General features: G+C 42.7%; 1 long non-coding RNA gene across 1 annotated transcript in view; it reads right to left on the bottom strand.

The window, feature by feature from the left end:
- Window positions 1-6,907: 6,907 nt before the first annotated feature.
- LOC127484150 (uncharacterized) overlaps window positions 6,908-24,171 on the bottom strand; it is a 79,626-nt gene continuing 62,362 nt past the window's right edge. Inside the window, exon 3 of the long non-coding RNA XR_011382372.1 lies at window positions 6,908-7,028. This is a non-coding gene — a long non-coding RNA (uncharacterized lncRNA). The remainder of the gene's footprint in view (window positions 7,029-24,171) is intronic.

Raw genomic sequence — 24,171 nt, 5'->3', positions numbered from 1 at the left:
AATCGAAACAGTGCCAGCAGCACACTGTTCTACTCCAAGGGCACATTCCAGAGATGAGGGAAAGAAAGAACTGAAAACGTTTTTGAGTAGACTAAGCTACCAGCCATTTCCTGTACATTGAAGGGATTTCCAAATATAATTTTTGAAAAAACTCAAAAATTTTGAGTTTTTAATCTCATATCCCCAAGGTAAAATACCCCTGTAAAAGCAGAGAACACTCTGGGTATAGGTATAAAAGTACAGTTGTTGTTAGCCACCATAAGGGATTCAAGAACATGCAGGTCAACAACAGGAGTCACTGTGCACTTGCTCCTCATGTAGGATCTCTGTCCTTAATGTGCTGTACATTGAGACTTAATGCTATAACGAGTACTCAAACAGTATATTTCACTTTGTGTTTCTATGGGGGTGCAAACTGTTGAAATCTTTACTTAATGTATACTAAACTGATCTTCTGTAAAAAAAAAAAAAAGAAAGAAAGAAAAAAAAAAAGAAATTATCAATTCCCAACTTGACTCTCACTGGGATTAAACATGACAATAGGCTGATCTGATTTCATCATCATTTGGAAAATCATCTATTATTTTTCACTTTATGTTTCTGTGTGGGAGCAAACTGTTGAAATCTTTACTTAATGTATGCTAAACTGATCTTCTGTATATAAAGAGAATCGAAAATGAATCCTCATGTGAATGGAAGGGGAGAGGGAGTGGGAAAGGGGAGGGTTGCGGGTGGGAGGGATAGTATGGGGGGGAAGCCATTGTAATCCATAAGCCGTACTTTGGAAATTTATATTCATTAAATAAAAGTTAAAAAAAAAAAAAAGAACATGCAGGTCATCACCTGAGACACGGGAGCCGTTTCAGATGAGGTGAGGAGGGGAGGCGGAGAGGGATTTAAAAAAGGATGATACATTTGGCCTCTCTGACTCTCTGTTGGGAAGAAGGACAGAGAGGTGAAAAGACATGTGACCAACCCATTGGCTAAATGTCTAGTGGGTCATGTGAACTTCGTACACATTTTGCTACACGGGCTTCAGGGCTTTAGAGAAAAGGGGAGGCCTCTGACCAGGGCATGAGAACAAGTTGGCTGAGGTAAGGATTAGAGCTGGGAGGTCTTGAGGGGAAGGATCAGAGAAAAGAGAATCTTAAATATGTGTGTATATATATATATATATATATATATATATATATATAAACTCCCGTATTATCTTGAACAAAATTAGAGATCAGAGTGCCTCAAAATTAAGTAAGCAAAGGACAGGGTAACAATCTGACTGTAAGGTGACTGTAAGGGAGGGGTCGTACTCCCGTGCCCACAATCACATTTCCAAATTGCTGCAATTTCTCTACATTCTTCAAAGGATTAAGATAAATAAAAGTTAGAGTCTATGAAGCAATAGCTGAAACACTACTGAAAGGCCTTTTTTTTTTTAAGATTTATTTTATTTGAAAGGCAGAGTTATAGAAAGGCAGAGAGAGAGGTCTTCCATCTGCTGGTTCACTCCTCAGATGGCCACAACAACTGGAGCCGGGCTGATCTGAAGCCAGGAGCCAGGAGCTTCTTCCAGATCTCCCATGTTGGTGCAGGAGCCCAGGGACTTGGGCTATCTTCCATTGCTTTCCCAGGTCACAGCAGAGAGCTAGATTGGAAGCGGAGCAGCCAGGACTAGAACCAGCGCCCATGTGGGATGCTGGCACTGCAGGTGGCAGCTTTACCCACGATGTCACAGTGCCAGCACCCTGAAAGACCTTTTAAGAGGCTTTAGTATGAATATGTGGAGGCTAGGAGAGCAGATGGGTTGTGTGGGGGAAGGAGTAGAATCTAGCCAAAATGTGCTAGAACTCATAGGAAACTTCAACGTAGGAAAAATCAGAATGAGGATATTCTGAGAAAGAATGACGAAAATGTACTTACTAGCCCTACCAACTTGAAATGTATTATAATCTTAGAGTTAAATATATATATATACATACACTGGTTCTGGTGCATGAATCAGATCAGTGGGATGAGTCCATAGACCAACTCACATATCAGCATTTAATAGGTAATGCAGGTGGGCATTCAAATGAGGGCAGTAGAAGAATGTTATTCAGTAAGCAGGCAGGCATGTGGGAGGAGAATTGTGTGCACAAGAAACCTGTTCACTCACACCTCTTTGGAAGGGAGCTAAAGTGCTTTGATGACACAGCAATGTATACAAATAAGGCACCTCAAGAGGGATGTCCTAGTCCAACTTTGCACTGCTAGAACAAAATATATGACACTGGGTAATACATGAAGAAAAGGGGTCCATTTGGATCACAATTCTAGTGCTTGGGAAGTCCAAACAGCCTGGGGTCAGTGACACATAGCACAGGGTATCACATGGCAGGAGCATGCCCAAGAGCAGGACATGGTGCATGCAGAAGAGAGCAATCACATGGCAAGAAGGGGAGCAAGAGACTGGGGAGGGGCCAGACTCACTCTTCTACAACACTCCACTCCTGTGATTCCTAACTCACTCCCAGAGACCACCATTAATCCCTTCCTGAGAGTGGTCATGACTTCCCACAATCCCCTCTTAAAGGTACTACCACCTTTCCATACTGTTCCATTAGGGACCACGCATCAACGTGTTTTGACAGGGACAAATCACATGCACACTTTCCAAGGGAACTTGCTTATCCTGATTCAACCTTCATTGGAGGCTGTAATTTTGGTGATGACGAGGACAGTTTCCTTTTTGACTCAGGATGTATGGGAAAGAGAACATGGACTGAGGCAACGACTGGATCCACTCAGTAAGCAAGAACTGACACAATGCATACTCTTACATTCTGCTCTCCCCTAACTCCAGCTCCTCCTGTCTAAGAAGTTGGAAAAAACCCCTGCTTTACTCACATGGCCAATTGGGTTTGTCTGTGCTGCGTGGGTCCTGGTGCTCTGTAGCTTCTCATCACTGAATCTGGACAGGGATGCCATCTCTAGTTTAATCTCCTATTTTCCTCAATCATCCTGCCCTGTGACTTTGCATTCTGCTTCTTTACTAGAAAAACTCAATGGCCGTCAAGGTGCAGCAGCTTCTGTCTATTGAAGCTATTCTTTCACATGATTTACTGATAAGTAGTTTTCTGCTCTGTGATCTGGTTTCTAGACTCAGCTACGAACTACGGCTATCAGAGGGGTATTAAAGCACCTTTGGCAGGAGCCCAAAGTGAAAAATATGTCGCCCAATTGTAAGGTACAACACCTCCTTTCTTACATGACAAAATGAAACTCCTCGCCCTCTTCAGCACCACACTTCACACCTACACGCAGTCAAACACATCATGCAAGCCCACTCTCAACACTGGACAGAACTGTTAGCAACAATCGGCTCTTCATTCCTTTCTTTAAAATAGAATGTTGTATTATTTCCCGTAACCAGAAAGAGAAAAAGCAGATCTGGCCTAAGATGCTACATTGTGTCTCTCAGAAAACTGTAGCTGTTGAGCTGCTGCAAGCCTAGGAAGTGGTGGAAAGTTCCAGCTGGGGGGTTGAGGAGGATGAACAATTTTCCAGACCCTACTGAGTCAACTGTTTTCTCTTGGGCTTGACTATTTTGTCTGAAGTGTAGTAAATCTTCTAGAATGTCAGCCACAACTTTAAAAACACATTTCAAGGCCAACTTTCTCCAAGTCTTGTTTGCTCTCTATTAGTAAAATATTACATGTTTTTAAAATAAGCAACTGGTAAACTTTTAAGTCACTTAGGAATTATTGACAATTATTGGAGAGATACCAACAGGGAGAAAAGTACTTCAAAATGACCTCACTTCCTTTTTACAAAAAGTGTTTTTAAAAAAACAAAAACTAACAAACAAAAATACTTCCTGTAGTCAGAAGTGATGATGTTGGGCAAAAATGTGTTCCATCTTAATTTCTTAAATACCTTAGTGAGTTTTTCTTGCTGCAGAGTTTTGGAGCTCATACAATTGGCAATTAAAATAGAACTTTTTCTTTCTGAAGGACAGAAAAGGAAAAATTAGCATTTTCAAGAGCAAACTAAACGTCCAGCACTGCTAGGTCCTTTTATACATTTTATAACATGATCACTGCTACATTATGCTTACAACATAATAATTTAATTTAAATGGCAGTAAATTAAAAAGAAAAACAGGGATCCATTGCTGGAAACAGGACAGCAGATGATCTCTTTTCTCCTTCTTCCACCCTGGCCCACTGATGCTGTTCATGGAATTCATCTCCATGGTTGATACTGGAGGAGATTATTACTTTGTAAATTGTAAACAGAAATGTAAGATCTGATTAGTGAAAACCACAGTGACAGTCTTAGGGCAACAACCTTTTACATACAATTATCCTTTCAACTCTACAAATGACTTAATATCATTTATCTCATTTAATAAATATTAAAACTGTAAAATCACTAATATGATTCTATATTTTTTAAAGATTTATTTTTCATTTATTTGAAAGGCAGAATCACAGACAGAGAGAGAGGGAGAGACAGAGAGAGAGAGAAAGAGAGAGAGAGAGAGAGATCTCCCATCCACTGGCTCACTCCCAAATGGCCTCAACTGCCAGGGCTAGGCCTGGCCACAAAGCCAGGAGCCAGTAGCCTCTTCCAGGTCTCCCACATGGATGTAGGGGCCCAAGCACTTGGGTCATTCTCTGCTGCTTTCCCAGATGCATTATCAGGGAGCTGAATTGGAAGAGGAACAGCCTGGACTTGAGTCATTGCCCATATGGAAGCAGGCAGCGGCTTTACCTGCTATATCACAGTAATGGCACCCTATGATTCCATCTTCCAGATGGAGAAACTGAGACAGTAAGACTGAGTAACTGTGACAGAATTCACAGTTATAAAGTGATGCAGTTAGCCTTCAAAGCCAAGATTAAACCTCAAATGTATACTGTATCTGAGTAATTAATTAGCTGGTTCTTTCTGTGGTATTAAAGTAGGATCTGAGAATGGGCCTTCCATTAGACATTTCTGTCTTCCTTACGCCCACATTTAATCAGTCACCAAGTCAGTATTTTTCAAATTCTTCATGCTCTTCTCCACTGTCTTGCCATTCTTTTACATTTTCTTACTCTGATTGTAATAGCCTTTTGATTGTTTTTTCCCACCCTATTTTGTGTTACTCAAATGCATCTTCAGAAAACCAACAAGGGTGTATTATATACTACATAAAGAACAGGAATAGAGGAGCTGGTAGGCTCCAAATACAAAGGAAAGAAAAGAAAGGGGGGGAAAAGGAAATGGAAAGGTTAGTTGCCAGGTTTTGATTGGGTTTTGCTTCTGTATATACTCTGAAATATTGCATTGTATTCTATAAGTGAATAAGTATCACTGTATAAGTGATACATGTTAATAAAAAATTAAAAATAAAATAATTTGAAGGGAACAAAACCACCAGGGTGCCTAGCTGTACCTGGTATCATGGTACTTTATGACCCACAGTCTAAGCCTTCTGAAACCAAACAAATAACCGAAACTGACCACAGACACTCACAGCCCTCCATGACCCTCCTGCCTCACCAGCTTCACCTGCATTTGCCATTCCCAAGTCTTCCCTGTGATCATTCACTGCCCTGCCACCAGGGGCCTTCCTCCATTCCCATCTGCTGGACTACCGTCTAGTCCTCCTCTGAGGTTCATCTCAGAGGTCATCTGCCCCAGCTGGTCTTCCATTTCTCCCACTCCATACACACATACTCCTCAGGGATTTGCCTCTGTTTTTTTCCATAGATCCTGTGACTATTTTTCTCATTCATTTCCTATCAACCTTCATAAAACCCATTTTTCTGGTTTGTCTCCTCTGCTAGATTGTGAGCTCCTTGAGCTCAAGGACAATATCATGTACACCTGGGTATCTCCAACACTTAGTCCAATAACCCACACAAAAAAACACACAGCAGCTGGGTGGACTGGATACATTAATCATGAAAAATATTTGCTGGCAGGGCCGGCATCATGGCACACTAGGTTAATCCTCCGCCTGCGGTGCCAGCATCCCATGGGCGCCAGTTCTAGTCCTGGTTGCTCTTCTTGCAGTCCAGCTCTCTGCTATGGCCTGGGATAGCATGGAAGATGGCCCAAGTGCTTGGGCCCTGCACCCGCATGGGAGACCAGGAGGAAGCACCTGGCTCCTAGCTTCGGATCAGTGCAGCTCCAGCCACTGTGGCCATTTGGGGAGTGAACCAATGGAAGGAAGACCTTTCTCTCTGTCTCTCTCTCTCTCACTGTCTGTAACTCTACCTGTCAAATAAATAAATAAAAAATCTTTTTAAAAAAAGTTGCTGGTTTCAGAATCCTATACAGATAATAGAGAACTGGAAAATATGGTGTTGAAATGAAGTGAATGTGATGAATAAGCAGACAACAAGAACATGAATCATCAAAAGATGCTTTCAAACACTCTAGAGATGAGTGTTGACCAAAATCCTAAATAAAGATAGTGAACTATTAAGCTGGCAGTCAGGGGACAAGTTATTTCAAAAGTACCACAGAGCGGTGCCAACCAAACCACCAAATGCCCCAGACGTGGAGCCCGTACAAAAGCACAACTTGTCCTAGGACATGGAGGATTTGTTTTCAGATCACAAGTCAGACACCTGCACCAGGACCTGTGGACACTTGGGTCCTTTTGAGCAATAACTCATCAGGAATTCTTTTACTGTCTTAAAACCATTTGTTACCTTTTGATTCTCTGTTGCTATCTCTGGCTATTGTCCAACTTCCTCTTTTCTTCCTGGGCCTCCAAATATCTCTTTCCTCCACCTGTGTTCCAGTGCCTCCTTGCTTTTCATTTCTCACCTTATTGCTTATATAAGATCACCATTAACTTTGAAACTCCTGGAAAATTCTGCTGGCTAATGTACACCTTTAATTGCAGAAAGCACACAGGTCACTTAAGTCCCTACCTTAAGTGCCACGTCCTCCTGTTTGTTCTTGCTGTTCCCTCTGCTTGGAAGGGCTTCACTTGGCCCAACCCTTCATATCCTTCAAGTTCCAGCTCAAATGTCCAATGTTCCCCCACCCTAGAAATAGAATACAATGTTCTCTTCAGATGAATTTGTTTAAATAGCTAGAGTAGATTTTGTAGCACTGCTTGATTTCATTTGTTTACACAACAGCCTCCCCTATCAGACCATGAACTCTTGAGGACAGGTACCAAACATTACCTATCTCCATATCTCTTGCGCTGAACAATGCCTAGAACACTGTAGAAAATTTGCCCACTATGGTGTCAGGTTCGTTCAAAGTCAAAGTTAGCAAGACCTACTTTAGTCAGAGTTGGGTGACATACAAGGAGAAAATTAAAGACTGGACAACATGAGTATCAAGTATTCAATTATTTGGGCCAGCGCTGTGGCTTACTTGGCTAATCCTCTGCCTGCAGCGCCGGCATCCCATATGGGCACCGGATTCTGTCCTGGCTGCTCCTCTTCCAGTCCAGCTCTCTGCTGTGGCCCAGGAGGGCAGTGGAGGATGGCCCAAGTGCTTGGGCCCTGCAACTGCATGGGAGACCAGGAGGAAGCACCTGGCTCCTGGCTTCGGATGGGTGTAGCTCCAGCCGTAGCAGCCATTGGAGGGTGAACCAACAGAAGGAAGACCTTTGTCTCTGTCTTTCTCTTTCTCTCTCTCTCACTGTCTAACTCTATCTGTCAAATAAAAAAAAAAGTATTCAATTATTTAACATTTACTGAGCTTCTACTGTACTGCATGCATTAGAGCTGAGGATAGTGTGAGTAAAAAGACCAACTGGATCTCATGTTCTCAGTCTAACAGAAAGATTGTAAGCAAGAAGTTACACAATTATTATGCAATTTGTATGCAAATCAAAAGATAACCAGAGGGTGCCTGAGACCATATGATATAGAGACTGATCCAAACTAAGAGAAGAGAAAGAAGGCTTTTTCCCTGAGTGAGTGATACTCAGGCTTACAGAAGAGAAAGAGCAGGCATTGGCTAGGTGAAAGGGCAGATTTGGGGAGACAGAAGGATAAAGTGTACTTGAAGTATAAGGCACCTTATAAAAACTATAAAAGGACCTACTAGAGTCTTCAATTGACCTCCAAATCCACTTGCCATGCATTTGCAACCTATTTAAGCCTGAGGAAGTGCACCTTTTTGGACTGCATCAATTGCATCAATGGGCTTCCCTACCTCTGGCTTCTGGTTGGGTTTGGTCAATGCAAGGCACTGACAAAAGAGAAATCCAAGTGTTTATTCCTTAGCTTCTACCATGAAAGGTGACTATGATTGGCTTCACTCCTGACCAATAGCTTGTGCTCCCATCAGGTGGTCCTCTCCATGGAGCTACTCTTCAGGCTGTGCAACGGCTCCCTCCACTTCTCCTTCAGCCCTCCAGTTCCCTGAGTTACTACCCTTACAGGATGGCATCGTTCTTTCTCGATTTCATCAGAACCTATGCACACCCTTGTATTTACCCATTCTGGTTATATCTTTCTGCCAGCATGCTGACTGATACAAAGGGCAAATAAAAGGCTAAGTCATGCAGAAGGTTTTAAGTTATGAAGACTTCAGATTTAGCCCCAAGTGCCATGAGAAGCCAGTGAAGGGACTAATGAGGCAAGGCAGGTGATAAGTTTACAATTTTAAAAATTACTCTAGGGCAGCACTGTGGCACAGGGGGTTAATGCCCTGGCCTTAAGCGCTAGCAGCCCATATGGGCACCAGTTTGAGACCCAGCTGCCCCACTTCCGATCCAGCTCTCTGCTATGGCCTCGGAAAGTAGTAGAAGATGGCCCAAGTCCTTGGACCCCTGCACCCACATGGGAGACCCGGAAGAAGCTCCTGGCTCCTGGCTTCAGATTGGTGCAGCTCTGGCTAATTGAGGAGCGAACCATTGGATGGAAGACCTCTCTCTCTCTCTCTCTCCCTCTCTCTCTCTCTCTCTCTCTCTGCCTCTCCTCTTCTCTCTGTGTGTAACTCTGACTTTCAAACAAATAAATAAATCTTTTTTAAAAAAAGAAAAAAGTACTCTAATAGCTGCTATATAGATAACAGACGGAAAGAGGTACAAAGGGAGAACTAGGGAGTCCAGTTAGAAGACAACTGCAGTCACAAAGATGACAAACACTGGGCCATGATGGAATAATCTGGGATGGCTAGAGAGACTGCGCTACAGAACTAGGAGGAACAGGTAGCAGTGAAAACCCAGCAAGGTTTTGAATGCAGGACAAATGACGATATGGCGCAGGGACTAAAGACTAGACCCCTGCCCTCATTCTACCTTCCAATACCACCTGGCACAGGGTGCTGTATTTTCTTCCCTTCATGCAGCTTAGATGGCCCAAATGAAATGACCTCCTTACCAACTGCAGTGCACCTTGTACTTGGTGGTTGGAATGTCCTCCCTCTCACACAAATACTACTCATTCTCCAAGTCCTAGCTCAAAGATAATAAATAGTCATAGCTAATAATTTCTGAGAACTTAGTATTCTCCAAATATTGTGTTACTAGCATCAGCTCATATAATCCACCTATCAGAGAAATTAAATTCCTTTTTTAAAATGTATTTATTTATGGCCGGCACCACAGCTCACTTGGTTAATCCTCCACCTGCAGTGCCAGCACCCTAGGTTCTAGTCCTGGTTGGGGTGCCAGATTCTGTCCTGGTTGCTCCTCTTCCAGTCCAGCTCTCTGCTGTGGCCCCAGAAGGCAGTGGAGGATGGCCCAGATGCTTGGGCCCTGCACCCGCATGGGAAACCAGGAGGAAGCAGCTGGCTCCTGGCTTCAGATCGGTGTAGCTCCAGCCGTAGTGGCCATTTGGGGGGTGAACCAATGGAAAGGAAGAGCTTTCTCTCTGTCTCTCTCTCTCTCACTAACTCTGCCTGTCAAAAATTTATTTATTTATTTATTTATTTATTTATTTATTTATTTGAAAGACTTAGGAGAGAGAGAGAGAGGGGAGAGACAGAAGGAGACAGAGAGAGATTTTCCATTCATGGGTTCATTCCCCAAATGGCTGCAATGGCTGGAACTGGGCTGATTTGAAGCCAGGAACCAGGAGCTTCCTCTGTGTCTCCCACTGGGTGCAGGGCCCTAAGCATTTGGACCATCTTCCACTGCTTTCCCAGGTGTGCTAACAAGGAGCTGGATTGGAAGTAGAGCAGCTGGGACTCAAACTGGCACCCATATGGGATGCCAGCACTGCAGACAGCAGCTTAACCTGCTGTATCACAGTACTGGCCCCTTTAATTCTCATAATTCTACCACAGTGGACTTGAACCCAGAGCTGGATGACATCAAAACCCTGTGTTTGATCCTGATCTAAGACTGTTGCCCAAATAGTAGCAATTAACTACTGATAACTTACTAAATGACAGTCATTATACTAAGCATTCCCTTGAATTGTTTTACTTTACGTAAATATCATCTTCAGAGTGTGACACTAAAGTATAGAAAGTTAAAACATGCTCACAGGCTGGCGCCGTGGCTCACTAGGCTAATCCTCCACCTTGCGGTGCCGGCACACCGGGTTCTAGTCCTGGTTGGGGCGCCGGATTCTGTCCCGGTTGCCCCTCTTCCAGGCCAGCTCTCTGCTGTGGCCAGCATGGCCCAAGTGCTTGGGCCCTGCACCCCATGGGAGACCAGGAGAAGTACCTGGCTCCTGCCTTCGGATCAGTGTGATGCGCCGGCCACGGCGGCCACTGGAGGGTGAACCAACAACAAAAAGGAAGACCTCTCTCTCTCTCTCTCTCTCACTGTCCACTCTGCCTGTCAAAAAAAAAAAAAAAAAAAAAAAAAAAAAAAAAACTTGCTCACATTGAAACCTCCTCCACAAGGCTTTGGCAGATTCCTCATGCTCCCCTCTTTGCTTCATGCCATTGCTGGTTAGCTTGCATCCTTTGTTTTAGAATAGACTGCAAGGGCAGCCGTGGTCTGAATCACCATCAGTTCCTCCAAAGCACCTGCCCACAGTTTCCCCCACAGCCATTCCTTAACACCAACTTGCAACAAGTCAGCACTTGCATTATACTCATTAATGAACACTGGAATGCCCACAGAGTGCCATCAAAGAGCTCAAGCAGTGATGAGAAGTGACAGTGCCACTTGGTGTTTGCTCAGACAAGCTATTGGGCCCTCCAGCCAGGGCAGAGCCTGTTATCTCTTTCAGTCCCTAGACTTTCTGGATCACATTGACCTTTAAACCCAGAGATTCTGCTTGAAGGAATCCGATTTCTATTTATTGTAACGAGCTTGTCAGGTAGTAAAAATAATCAGAATAGCAAAGAGTTGTGGATTTTGGAAACCATCACATCCAGCTCTGCTCTGTACTGCTCTGTGACCCTGAGAGCATTCATAATTTAGCTTATTTGAGCTGAATCTCAATGGTGGTTAAGCTCTGACCTCAGAATCAGCCCTAAGGCATTCGGATGTGGCTGAAAAGCCCACGAGAGCATTTCAGGCATGGAAAGCCAAGACACTGTGACAAAAAATATCCTACATGAAGGATCTCTGTGAGTGATACCCCAGTGGAAAGAAGGGGCCATCCATAACCTTGGCAGCTCATGTCAAGAGCCTCAGGTGATCACTGACACCATAAGTAAGAGCGTCAATTGTTAAATCAACAACAGGAGTCACTGTGCACTTGCTCCCCATGTAGGACCTCTGTCCTTAACATGTTGCACTATGAGAATTAACAATAAAACTAGTCTTCAAACAGTACTTTATACTTTGTGTGTTTATATGGATGCAAACTGTTGAAATCTTTACTTAGCATAGAGTTGATTTTCTGTATATAAAGATAATTAAAAATGAATCTTAATGAAGAATGAGATGGGACAGGGAGTAGGGGGTGGGACGGTCTGGGGGTGGGAAGGTGGGCATCAGGGGAAGAACCACTATAATCAAAAAGTTGTACTTATGAAATTTATATTTATTAAATAAAGCTTTCTATAAAAAATAAATTAAAAAGGGGCCATCAAAGAAGGATGTACTTTTCTCTGAAGAGAGGAGAGAACTTCCACTTTGCTTTTGGCCTTCTCTAAATACTGACAGAGTTTGTGGTCACAAAAGGCTTCCATAGCCTTCGCAGCTCATGGCAAGAGCCTCGAGTGATTACTGATGTCATAAATAAGAGTGTTAATTGTTAAATTAACAACAGAAGTCACTGTGCACTTACTCCCCATGTAGGACCTCTATCTTTAATGAGTTATGCTATGAGAATTAACTTCAAAACTTGTTCTCATATAGTACTTTATATGTTGTATGTGTGTGTGGGTGTAAACTGTTGAAATCTTACTACAGTATACAGTTGGTCTTCTGTATACAAAGTTAAATTAAAAATGAATCTTAATGAAGAATGGATTGGGAGAGGGAATAGGAGGTGGGAAGGGAGTGGGAGTGGGAGGGTGAATACGGGGGGGAGGAACCACTATATTCCTAAAGTTGTACCTATGAAATTTTCATTCATTAAATAAAGCTTTTTAAAAAACAAGACAATGGTGGTAAGATTAAGTGTAAGTAAATAAATAACAGACCTAATACAGTGGCACAGCAGGTTAAACCACTGCCTGCAACACCAGCATCCCCTTTTGGAGTGCCAGTTCAAGACCCAGCTTCTCCACTTTTGATCCAGCTCCAGGCTAATTGTACCTGAGAGGCAGTAGAAGATGACCCAAGTACTTGGGTCCCTGCCAATCACATGTGAGACCCAGATGGAGTTCCAGGATCCTGACTTCACCTCGGCCAGCCCCAGCCATGTGATTAAAGATGGAAGATCTCATTCTCTCTTTCTCTGTTCCTCTTTCTCTGTCATTTTATCTTCCAATAATTAAAAAAAAAAAATTTAGAGATATTAAGTGTGAAAGTAGTATTATGTGCGCAGTATATTTTAGGCATGTCACTGACAAACAGGAAATCCAAAACTGACCAGTAGACTGCTCCCTATACTGTCAGGGGAGCTGGAGGAGTCTGACATATGAAGATTCTAAGAATACACAAGACACATCTTCAAGATCTGTAGAGTTCACACATGGAAGAAAGAATAGACTTAACCCTTGGCTCCAAAGTTAAACTACGACCAATGGATAAAGTGATAAAGGCATAAATTCCGATTCAATATAAGAGAAGTCAGCTAGATCATCCCACAACAGTATGGAAAGCTAGAGAGTCTGCTAACTGGACTTGCTCAGGCAAAGCCCAGAAGATGTGTCAGAGATGCTGAAGGCAGAATGTTTTATGTGGGAGGCTGGTCTCAGTGGCAAGGAAATTTTATTCCAATTCAAAGATTCTGTTATCCTATCACCCATAAATTCAAATACACATTGGCAAATTGGACAATGAAGACACCAAGCATTCTGTATGTATTCTGTGTCACTGAATCTATCTAAGCTGTAATGACTTAACTCCACTCACACTGAGCTAGGCTGCTAACCCTGAATATCTATGAAGATAATTCAGGGCTGTTGCTTTGGCATCTCTCCAAACAACAGACTCATAGTTACCTAAAGTTGGATGGGATCTGTGAGGTCTTCTAATCCTATTTCTGATAATACTTTTTTTTTTTTTTTTTTTTTGACAGGCAGAGTGGACAGTGAGAGAGAGAGACAGAGAGAAAGGTCTTCCTTTTCAGTTGGTTCAACCCCCAGTGGCTGCTACGGCTGGCGCGCTGTGGCAGGCGCACCGTGCTGATCCAAAGCCAGGAGCCAGGTGCTTTTCCTGGTCTCCCATGCGGGTTCAGGGCCCAAGCACTTGGGCCATCCTCCACTGCACTCCTGAGCCACAGCAGAGAGCTGGCCTGGAAGAGGAGCAGCCGGGACAGAATCCGGCGCCCCAACCGGGACTAGAACCCCGGGGTGCCGGCACTGCAGGCAGAGGATTAGCCTATTGAGCCGCGGCACCCACTGATAAAATACTTTTGAATAGGACAGTAATCTCACACTGCTTTGTGAATTAGCAGTGCACAAAAAAAAAAATCTTGCACAGAGTGGAAATAACTTCACAGAGTGATCCCCATGGATATCCAAACTTGAGGCACCTACAGACCAAGTGCAAACTCTTTTCATGCATTAATGCATAAGACAATTCTTTGGCCTCTGCTCTGGACAAGGCCAAGTGCCAGGAAGACTATATTCAAAATGAAATATGCTGGGGCCGGCGCTGTGGTGCAGCGGGTTAACGCCCTGGCTTGAAACACTGGCATCCCATATGGGCGCCGGTTCGAGTCCCGGCTGCTCCTCTTCCGATCCAGCTCTCTGCTATGACCTGGGAAAGCAGTAGAAGATGACCCGGGTCCTTGGGCCCCTGCACCTGCATGGGGGACCTGGAGGGGGCTCCTGGCTCCTGGCTTCAGATTGGCGCAGCTATGCCGCTGTGGCCATCTGGGGAGTGAGCCATCAGATGGAAGACCTCTCTCTCTCTCTCTGCCTCTCCTCTCTCTGTGTAACTCTGCCTTTCAAATAAATAAATAAATCTTTAAAAAAAATAAAATGAAATATGCTCAGATTCTGCCCTTGAGAGTCTCACAGAGACTGGATATGTAGAAAGTAAGAGTACTGTAAGAGAGATACAGATAGGGTAATCTAACAGTACAGGGAGAAGAGCTCTCTTTCCTGGGCCATGAAAAAGCTTCCCTGAAGAGCATGAACCAGGCCATGGGAGAAATGGAAAACAAAAATATTTTATGAGAGGAACCAGAGGAAGTAAAGGTACAAAGGTGGAGAAATGTAGGTGCTTGCATTAAAAGTTAAGATACGGGCTGAATAGTGAGAAGCCACCCTGACCTGAGCCACAGAAGATACCAAAAATAAAAATAAACAAAGAAAGAACCATGTTCCCAGGGAACAAATTGAGAGAAACTGAGAAATGCTCAGTGGAGAATGGACAGAACAGAACAGAGACTCCATGGAGCAGAAAGAAGAGAGGACACACCACTGCCCACCACTCTTCATCTACATGCCAGCTCTGGGCTGAGAAGCGCTGTCTTCCCAGGACAAGGTCAAAGGCATCTGCTGAGGCCCCCACCACTGGAAACTGTATTCAAATATATGAATATAGAATTCCACAGTCCCCACTGGCTTCAATTCTGACCTAAGAAGCTGGTGGGGGCACTACTTTGTGCTATGAAGTGAGGCCATGTTGTCTTTCTTCCCTCCCCCAACTAAAGCACCAGACTCAGCCTGCTAAGGTGGAGCTGCAGCTGAACTCTGTTCTGAACTGGGGAGCAGCAAGAGTTCTGCTGGTTCCAGAGGCTACCAGGGCCAGGACGGGAAAGCTTGCAGGGTGGACGCAGACCCTTCCCATCTGTGACCGTGGGAGCTCTGGGCATAGGCCTTGGGGCTGAGAGGGTTGTGGAGACCCAGAGTTCCGTGTGGAGAGGTCAGAGAACACACTACAGAGTGCAGCAGTGTGCTCTAAGGTGCACGTGCCTCAGTGTATAGGGTGTGCAGGCTCACTCTAGGCTGTGAGACAACTGGTTCACCCTGGCACACAAAAATGCTGGGACTGTGAACAGCCTAATCAGCTCCAATATCCCCTCTGACTATAGCCAGAGGTACTCTGCCATGTCCAATTTAGCTATCACTCTGGACTCTTTATCCATCTACAAATGTTGGTCACAGCCCCCTGGCCCCAGCCAGCACACACTCCCGGAACTAAAGTGAAAGTCTTAGGCACTCCACCAAGCCCCAGAGGCACATTACCAGGGAACAAAGCCTTCCATTAAAAAATTCTTCAGATTTGGCCGGCGCCGCGGCTCACTAGGCTAATCCTCCGCCTAGCGGCGCCGGCACACCAGGTTCTAGTCCCGGTCGGGGCACCGGATTCTGTCCCGGTTGCCCCTCTTCCAGGCCAGCCCTCTGCTGTGGCCAGGGAGTGCAGTGGAGGATGGCCCAGGTGCTTGGGCCCTGCACCCCATGGGAGACCAGGAAAAGCACCTGGCTCCTGGCTCCTGCCATCGGATCAGCGCGGTGCACCGGCCGCAGCGCGCCGGCCGTGGCGGCCATTGGAGGGTGAACCAACGGCAAAGGAAGACCTTTCTCTCTGTCTCTCTCTCTCACTGTCCACTCTGCCTGTCAAAAAAAAAAAAAAAAAAAAAAAAAAAAAAAAAAAATTCTTCAGATGAGACAGTAATAAGAGATTCTTTCAGATGCACAAATGTCAACATAAAAATACAAAAAAAAAAAAAGAACAAGGAAGGTAACCGTTCTCCTCAAAAAGAATACGAAAACTCATTAGTATTGGACTGTGAAGAAGGGAAGATTGATGAAATACCCAAAAAGAATTCAAAAGAATTATTTTAATGTTATTCAAGAACACAGAGAAACAGTTATATGAGACTAGGAAGTCAGCATATAACATGGACAAAAATTCAGCGAAGAGGTAGAGATTACTGAAGAAAAAATAAACAGAAATATTAGAAATGAATTACTCGGCCAGCGCCGTGGCTCACTAGGCTAATTCTCCGCCTTGTGGCGCCAGCACACCGGGTTCTAGTCCCGGTCGGGGCGCCGGATTCTGTCCCGGTTGCCCCTCTTCCAGGCCAGCTCTCTCTATGGCCCGGGAGTGCAGTGGAGGATGGCCCAAGTGCTTGGGCCCTGCACCCGCATGGGAGACCAGGAGAAGCACCCAGCTCCCAGCTTCAGATCAGTGCAGTGCGCCTGCCGCGACGGCCATTGGAGGGTGAACCAACGGCAAAGGAAGACCTTTCTCTCGGTCTCTCACTGTCCACTCTGCCTGTCAAAAATAAAAATAAATAAATAAATAAATTACTCAATAATGCCTTAACAAGAGACCTGGTAAGGCAGAAGAAGTAATATCTGATCTAGAAGACAGGTTCTTTGAAATATCTTAGGCTAAAATAAGTAAAAACTGGAGAGACTAAAAACAGTGTTCAGGATCCATAGGATACCATCAAATGACCAAATATATGAGTCTTAGGATTTCCCAAAGGTATGGAAAAAAGCATGACTTAGAAAACCTATTCAGTGAAATAACACAAAAAAATTCCCTAATTTGAAGAAAGATGTGGATATCCAAATGCAGGACCCCAGGTTAGGCACTATCAGAAAAGCTCCTCACCCTGACACATTATGGTCAGACTTCCAAAAGCAAAACATGAAGAAGATACTCTAAAATTTACAACAGAGAAGTGCCATATCATCTCTAAAGGAACTCCCATAAGATTGACAGAAAATTTCTTAACAAAACCCTTCAGGACATGAAAAAATGGAAAGATATAGTACAAGTCCTTAAAGAAAAAAAAAACTGCCAACCCAGAATACTTTACCCAGTGAAGCTCTCATTCATAAATGAAGGTGAAATAAATACTTCTAAGATAAGAAAATTAAAGAATTCGTCATAATCCAGTCAGCCTTGCAAATGACACTAAAGAATTTACTTCACACAGAAACAGAGAAAAACAATCAGCATCATGAAAGAATGTGAAGACAGGAAATCTAGCAACAGAAAAAAAAGGGGATTCAAAATAAATAATAGGAATACTTATGGAAAAATGACAGGACCAAGCCATTACTTACCAATAATAATCTTGAACATTAAATGGGCTAAATTCTCCAATTAAGATATACAAACTGGTTGCATGGATTTAAAAAAAAAAGACCAATATATATGCTGCCTATAAGAAACACATTTCATCAATAAAGAGGCACACAGACTGAAAATAAAAAGATAGAAAAATATATTCCAAGCAAATAGAAATCAAAAATGAGCAGTTTTAGGGCTGCCATTGTGGAATAGCGAGTTAAGCCTCCACCTGCATTGCCAGCATCTCATATGGGTACGGGTTCAGGATCCAGCTACTCCACTTCGATTCAGCTCCCTGCTAAGGCGCCTAGAAAAGTAGCAGAGGATGGTCCAACCCTGCCCCCAAGTGGGAGACATAGAAGAAGCTCCTGGCTCATGGCTTTGGCCTGGTCAATTGTGGCCATCTGGGGAGTGAACCAGCAGATGGAAGATCTCTCTCTGTCTCTGCCTCTGTCTCTGTCTCTCTCTATATATAACTCTGATTTTCAAATAATATTTTTTTTAAAAATGAGCAAGAGTATCTATACTTGTATCAGACAAAATAGACTCTAAGACAAACAGTGTTAAAAAAGACAAATAAGGTCATTATGTAATGATTAAGGGATCAATTCAACAAGAAAATGTGATCACAGTAAATGTATATGCACTCAATGCCAGGGCATCCAGTTTTTGGAGACAGAGGTCCCAATACAATAACAACGGGGGACTCCAACAGCCCTTTTCCATCATTAGACAGATTAACCAGACAAAAAAAATCAACAAAGAAACAACAGTTACTCTATCTTGTGGACCAAATGGACCTAACAGTCAACTACAGACACTTCACCCTTCAGCTGCAGAATACATGTTCTTTTCACAGTGCAAGGAATATATATGGAACATTCTCCAGAATAAAACATACTACAAGTCCCAACAAACTAAAAAAAAATGAAATTGTATCATTTGTTTTCTGACCACAGTGGAATGCAACTGGAAGTTAACAGCACTAGAAGCTCTAGAAAATAAACACAGGGAGACTGAACAACATGTTCCTGAATGAACAAAGGGTCATGGCAGAAATCCAGAGAAAAACCAAAAAGTTCCTTGAAAGGAGTGAAAATGAAAACACGAGCATATCAAAACTTATGGGATACAGCAAAAGCAGTATTAAGAGGGAAGTTTATAGCAGTAAGTGCCTACTTGAAAAAATTGGAAAGATATTGAATAAATGATCTAATGACACATCTCAAGGATCTATAAAAGTAAAAACAAAACAAACCCAAAATTAGTATAAAGAAATAAAGAATAAAATGAGAGAAGTAAAATAGAAATTTAAAAACTGTCCAAAAGATCAGTGAAATGAAGAGCTATTTTTTTGAAAAACTAAACAAAACTTATAAACCATTGGCCCAACTAACCAAGAAAAGGGAGCAGACTAAAATTAATGTAATCAGAGATCAGAGATGAAAAAAATCTTAAAAGATTTATTCATTTATTGATATGAATGGTAAAGTTACAGAAAGAGGAGAAACACAGAGAGAAATCTTCTATCCACTGGTTCACTCCCCAAATGGCAACAATAGCTGGAGCTGGGACTGGGCCAAAGCCAGGAACCAGAAGCTTCATCTGGGTCACAAGTGGAACACATGGAAACAGGGGCCCAAGTACATTGGCGGTCTTTCACTGCCTTCCCAGGCACATTATCAGGGAGCTGGATCATAAATGGAGCAGCCAAAACTTGGACCAGCTCCAATATGGGATGCTAGCATCATGGGCAGACGCTTTACTTGCTACACAACATCACCAGCCCCAAGAGATATTATAACTGATAACATGGAAACACTAAGAATGATTAGGAATTATTGATAGATTTCTGGACACATAGTTTATTGAAACTGAGGCACAAAGACATAGGAGACCTGAATAGACCAATAACCAAGACAGAGATTGAATCAGAAATAAAGAGCTTCCAGGGGCCAGCCCTGTGGCACAGTGGGTTAATGCCCTGGCCTGAAGCACTGGCACCCCATATGGGCACCAGTTCTAGTCCCAGCTGCTCCTCGTCTGATCCAGCTCTCTGCTATGGCCTGGGATAGCAGCAGAAGATGGCCCAAGTCCTTGGGCCCCTGAACCCACGTGGGAGACCCAGAAGAAGCTCCTGGGTCCTGGCTTCAGATCGGCACAGCTCCAGCCATTGCAGCCATCTGGGGAGTAAAACAGCAGATGGAAGACCTCTCTCTCTCTGTCTCTACCTCTCTCTTTAGTAACTCTTGTCTTTCAAATAAATAAAATAAATCTTAAAAAAAAAGCCTCCAAAAAGAAAAGCCTAGGACCAAATGGCTTCATTGCTGAATTCTACCAAACTTTTTTTTTTTTTTTGACAGGCAGAGTGGACAGTGAGAGAGAGAGAGAGAGTCAGAGAGAAAGGTCTTCCTTTTGCCATTGGTTCACCCTCCAATGGCTGCCGCGGCCGGCGTGCTGCGGCCAGTGCATCACACTGATCCGAAGCCAGGAGCCAGGTGCTTCTCCTGGTTTCCCATGCGGGTGCAGGGCCCAAGCACTTGGGCCATCCTCTACTGCACTCCCGGGCCATAGCAGAGAGCTGGCCTGGAAGAGGGGCAACCGGGACAGAACCCGGTGTGCCGGCGCCGCAAGGCAGAGGATTAGCCTATTGAGCCGCAGTGCTGGCCTCTACCATACTTTTAAGAAGAACTAATCCCTGGTGACAACTGACTGAACACCAAAAAGGAAACCTGTTGAAGTGAAATGGACACTATGGGAAACGGTGACTTGATCAGCATAGCCCTGACTGTTAATGAACAACTTAATACATTATCCCTCTTAGTAGTTTTTTGGTCTGTTCTACTTAATATGACTGGTTTAATTCTGTAATTAATACACAGTTATTCTTAAGTGTTGAAAATTAACTGAAATGTGATCCCTGTTAAACATAAGAGTGGGAATAAGAGAGGGAAGAGATGTATAATTTGGGACATGCTCAAGTTGACTTGCCCCAAATGGTAGAGTTAGAAACATACCAGGGGATTCCAATTCAATCCCATCAAGGTGGCATGTACCAATGCCATCTCACTATTCCAAGTGATCAATTTCAGTTCACAATTGATCATGATGAAAGGACTAAGAGTCAAAGGGAGCACATAAACAAGTCTAGTACCTGCTAACACTAACCGATAGAATAAATAAAGGGGAGAGTGATCCAACATGGGAAGTGAGATACTCAGCAGACTCATAGAATGGCAGATGTCCTAAATAGCACTCTGGCCTCAGAATCAGCCCTAAAGCCATTCGGATCTGGCTGAAAAGCCCATGAGAGTATTTCAGGCATGGAAAGCCAAGACACTCTGGCAAAAAGATCTCTGTGAGTGAGATCCCAGTGGAAAGAACAGGTCTTCAAAGAAGGAGGTACCTTTCTCTGAAGGGAGGAGAGAACCTCCACTTTGACTATGACCTTGTCTAAACAAGGTAAGAATCGGAGAACTCAGAGGGCTTCCATAACCTTGGAAACTCATGACTGGAGCATAGGGAGATTACTGATGCCATAGACAGGAGTGTCAATTGGTAAAGTCAACAACAGGAGTCACTGTGCACTTACTCCTCATGTAGGATCTCTGTCCTTAATGTGCTGTACATTGAGATTTAATGCTATAACGAGTACTCAAACAATATATTTCACTTTGTGTTTCTATGGGGGTGCAAACTGTTGAAAGCTTTACTTAATGCATACTAAACTGATCCTCTGTAAAAAAAAAAAAAAAAAAGAAAGAAAAGAAAAGAAATTATCAATTCCCAACTTGACTCTCACTGGGATTAAACATGACAATAGGTCTGATCTGATTTCATCATCATTAAAAAAAATCATCTATTATTTTTCACTTTATGTTTCTGTGTGGGAGCAAACTGTTGAAATCCTTACTTAATGTATACTAAGCTGATCTTCTGTATATTAAGATAATCGAAAATGAATCTTGATGTGAATGGAAGGGGAGAGGGAATGTGAAAGGGGAGGGTTGTGGGTGGGAGGGACGGTATGGGGGGGAAGCCATAGTAATCCATAAATCGTACTTTGGAAATTTATATTCATTAAATAAAAGTTAAAAAAAAAAAGAAGAAGAACTAATCCCAATTCTTCTTAAACTAGTCAAACCAACTGAAAGGGAGGGAACCCTTCCAAACTCATTCTATGAAGCCAGTATTACCTTAATTCCAAAACCTGAGAGAGATACAACCAAAGGAAGAGAACTACAGACCAATATTCCTGATGAACATACATTCAAAAATCATCAACAGAATACTAGCAAATAGAATCCAACAACACATCAAAAAGACAATCCACCCAGACTAAATGGGATTTACCCCAATGATGCAGGGATGGTTCAACACATGCAAATCAATAAATGTGATACATCACATCAACAAAATGAAGGATTAAAACCATATGATTATCTCAATAGAAGCAGAGAAAGCATTTGTTAAACAGAATCTTTTCATGATTAAAAAATTTCAAAAAAAATAGTATATAGACAGAACATAACTCAGCACATGAAAAACCATAGCCAGCATCACATTGAAAGGGGAAAAGCTGGAAACATTTCCACTAAGATCTGGAACCAAACAAGGATGTCCACTCTCATCTCTTAGTCAATATAAGTTTTAGCTTGAGTCATCAGGCAAGAAAAAGAAATCAAAGGGATACAAATTGGAAAAGAAGAAGTCAAATTATCTCTTTGTAGATGACAGGATCCTTTACACAGAGGAATCAAAAGACTCCACCAGAATCTATTAAACCTCGAATTTGGCACAGTTACAGGATATAAAACCAACACACAAAAATCAATAGCATTCTTACACACCAATAATGCTCTGGCTGAGAGAGAACTGGTAAGTTCCATTCACAATAGCTACAAAAAAATCTTAAATACCTTGGGATAAATTTAACCAAGGATGTAAAAGATCTCTACAATGAAAACCGAAGAAAAAAAAATAAGTGAAAGTAAAAGCAGAAGACACAATAAAATGGAACAACTTTTCAAATTCATGGATTGGAAGAATTAATATAATCAAAATGTTCATACTATCCAAAGAAATTTACAGATTCAGTGTGATCCCATTCAAAATACCAAGGACATCCTTCACAGACCTAGGAAAAGCAATCCTAAAAATCATATGAAAACACAAAAGACCCTGAGTAGCCAAAGCTATTTTAAACAATAAAAACAAAGCAAAAGGCATGACAATACCAAATTTCAAGACATATTACAGGGCTGTTATAATCAAAACTGCCTGGGGGCCGGTGCTGTGGCATAATAGGTTAACCCTCCACCTGCGGCGCTGGCATCCCATATGGGCACCAGTCCTAGTCCTGGCTGCTCTTCTTCCAATACAGCTCTCTGTTATGGCCTGGAAAAGAAGTAGAAGATGGCCCAAGTGCTTGGGCCCCTGCACACACATGGGAGACCTGGAAGAAGCTCCAAGCTCCTAGCTTTGGATCAGCCCAGCTCTAGCAGTCACAGCCATTTGGGGAGTGAAACAGGGGATGGATGACCTTTCTCTTTGTCTCTCCCTCACACTGTCTGTAACTCCACCTGTCAAATACAATGTTAAAAAGAGAAGTAATCTCAATTAAAAAAAAAAAAAAAGAAATTGCTACTACTGGCACCAAAACAGACAATGGAACATAGTAGGAACCCCAGAAATTAACCCATACATCTACAAACAACTAATATTTGGCAAACATGATAAAGTCACTCCCTGGAGAAAAGATGGCCTCTTCAACAAATGGTGCTGGGAAAGTTGGATTTCCATGTGCAGAGTTGGAAACAAGACTCACCTTACACCCTATACAAAAATCAACTCACAGTGCATCAAGGATCTAAACCTAAGACCTAAATCCATCGAATTACTAGAGTAAAACATAGGGGGATTGCAAGACATTGGCTGAGGCAAAGACTACTTGGGTAAGATCACAGAAGCTCAGGCAATAAAAGCCTAAATAGACAAATAGGATTACATCAAACTAAGAAGCTTCTGCACAGCAAAGGAAATAAAAAAGTCAATAAACAACCAATAGAATGGGAGAAAATATTTGCAAACTACGTGCCTGTTAACGAATTAATATCCAGAATATTTAAGGAGCTCAAGAAACTCAACATCAACAAAACAAACAATACAGTTTAGAAACAGAAAGGATATGAACAGATTTTTTCAAAGGATAAAATACAAATGGCCAACAGACACATGGGCAAATGCTCAGGATCACTAGCCATCAGGGAAATGCAAATGAAAACTACAATGAGGTATCATCTCACCCCAGTTAGAATGGCTATCATTCATAAATCAGAAACCAACAAACACTGGCAAGGATGCAGAGGGGAAAGATACCCTCACACAATGTTGGTAGGAATGCAAACTGGTACAACCATCATGGGAGACAGTTTAGAGATTCTTCCAAAAACTAAAAATATAACTACCATATATCCCAGCTAGCCCACTGCTGGTAATATATCCAATGAGATGGAATCAGTATGTGAAAGAGATACCATCACTCCCATGTTTATAGCAGCTCAATTCACAACAGCTAAAATACAGATTCAACCTAGATGCCCATCAACTAATGACTGGATAAAGAAAATGTGGTATATATACATGATGAAACATTATTCAGCCAC

The sequence above is a fragment of the Oryctolagus cuniculus genome, chromosome 15 (genome assembly GCF_964237555.1).
Source record: "Oryctolagus cuniculus chromosome 15, mOryCun1.1, whole genome shotgun sequence".
NCBI lineage: Eukaryota > Metazoa > Chordata > Mammalia > Lagomorpha > Leporidae > Oryctolagus > Oryctolagus cuniculus.
The sequence above is the reverse complement of the archived record's forward strand: the minus strand, read 5'-3'. Positions and strand labels throughout refer to the sequence as shown.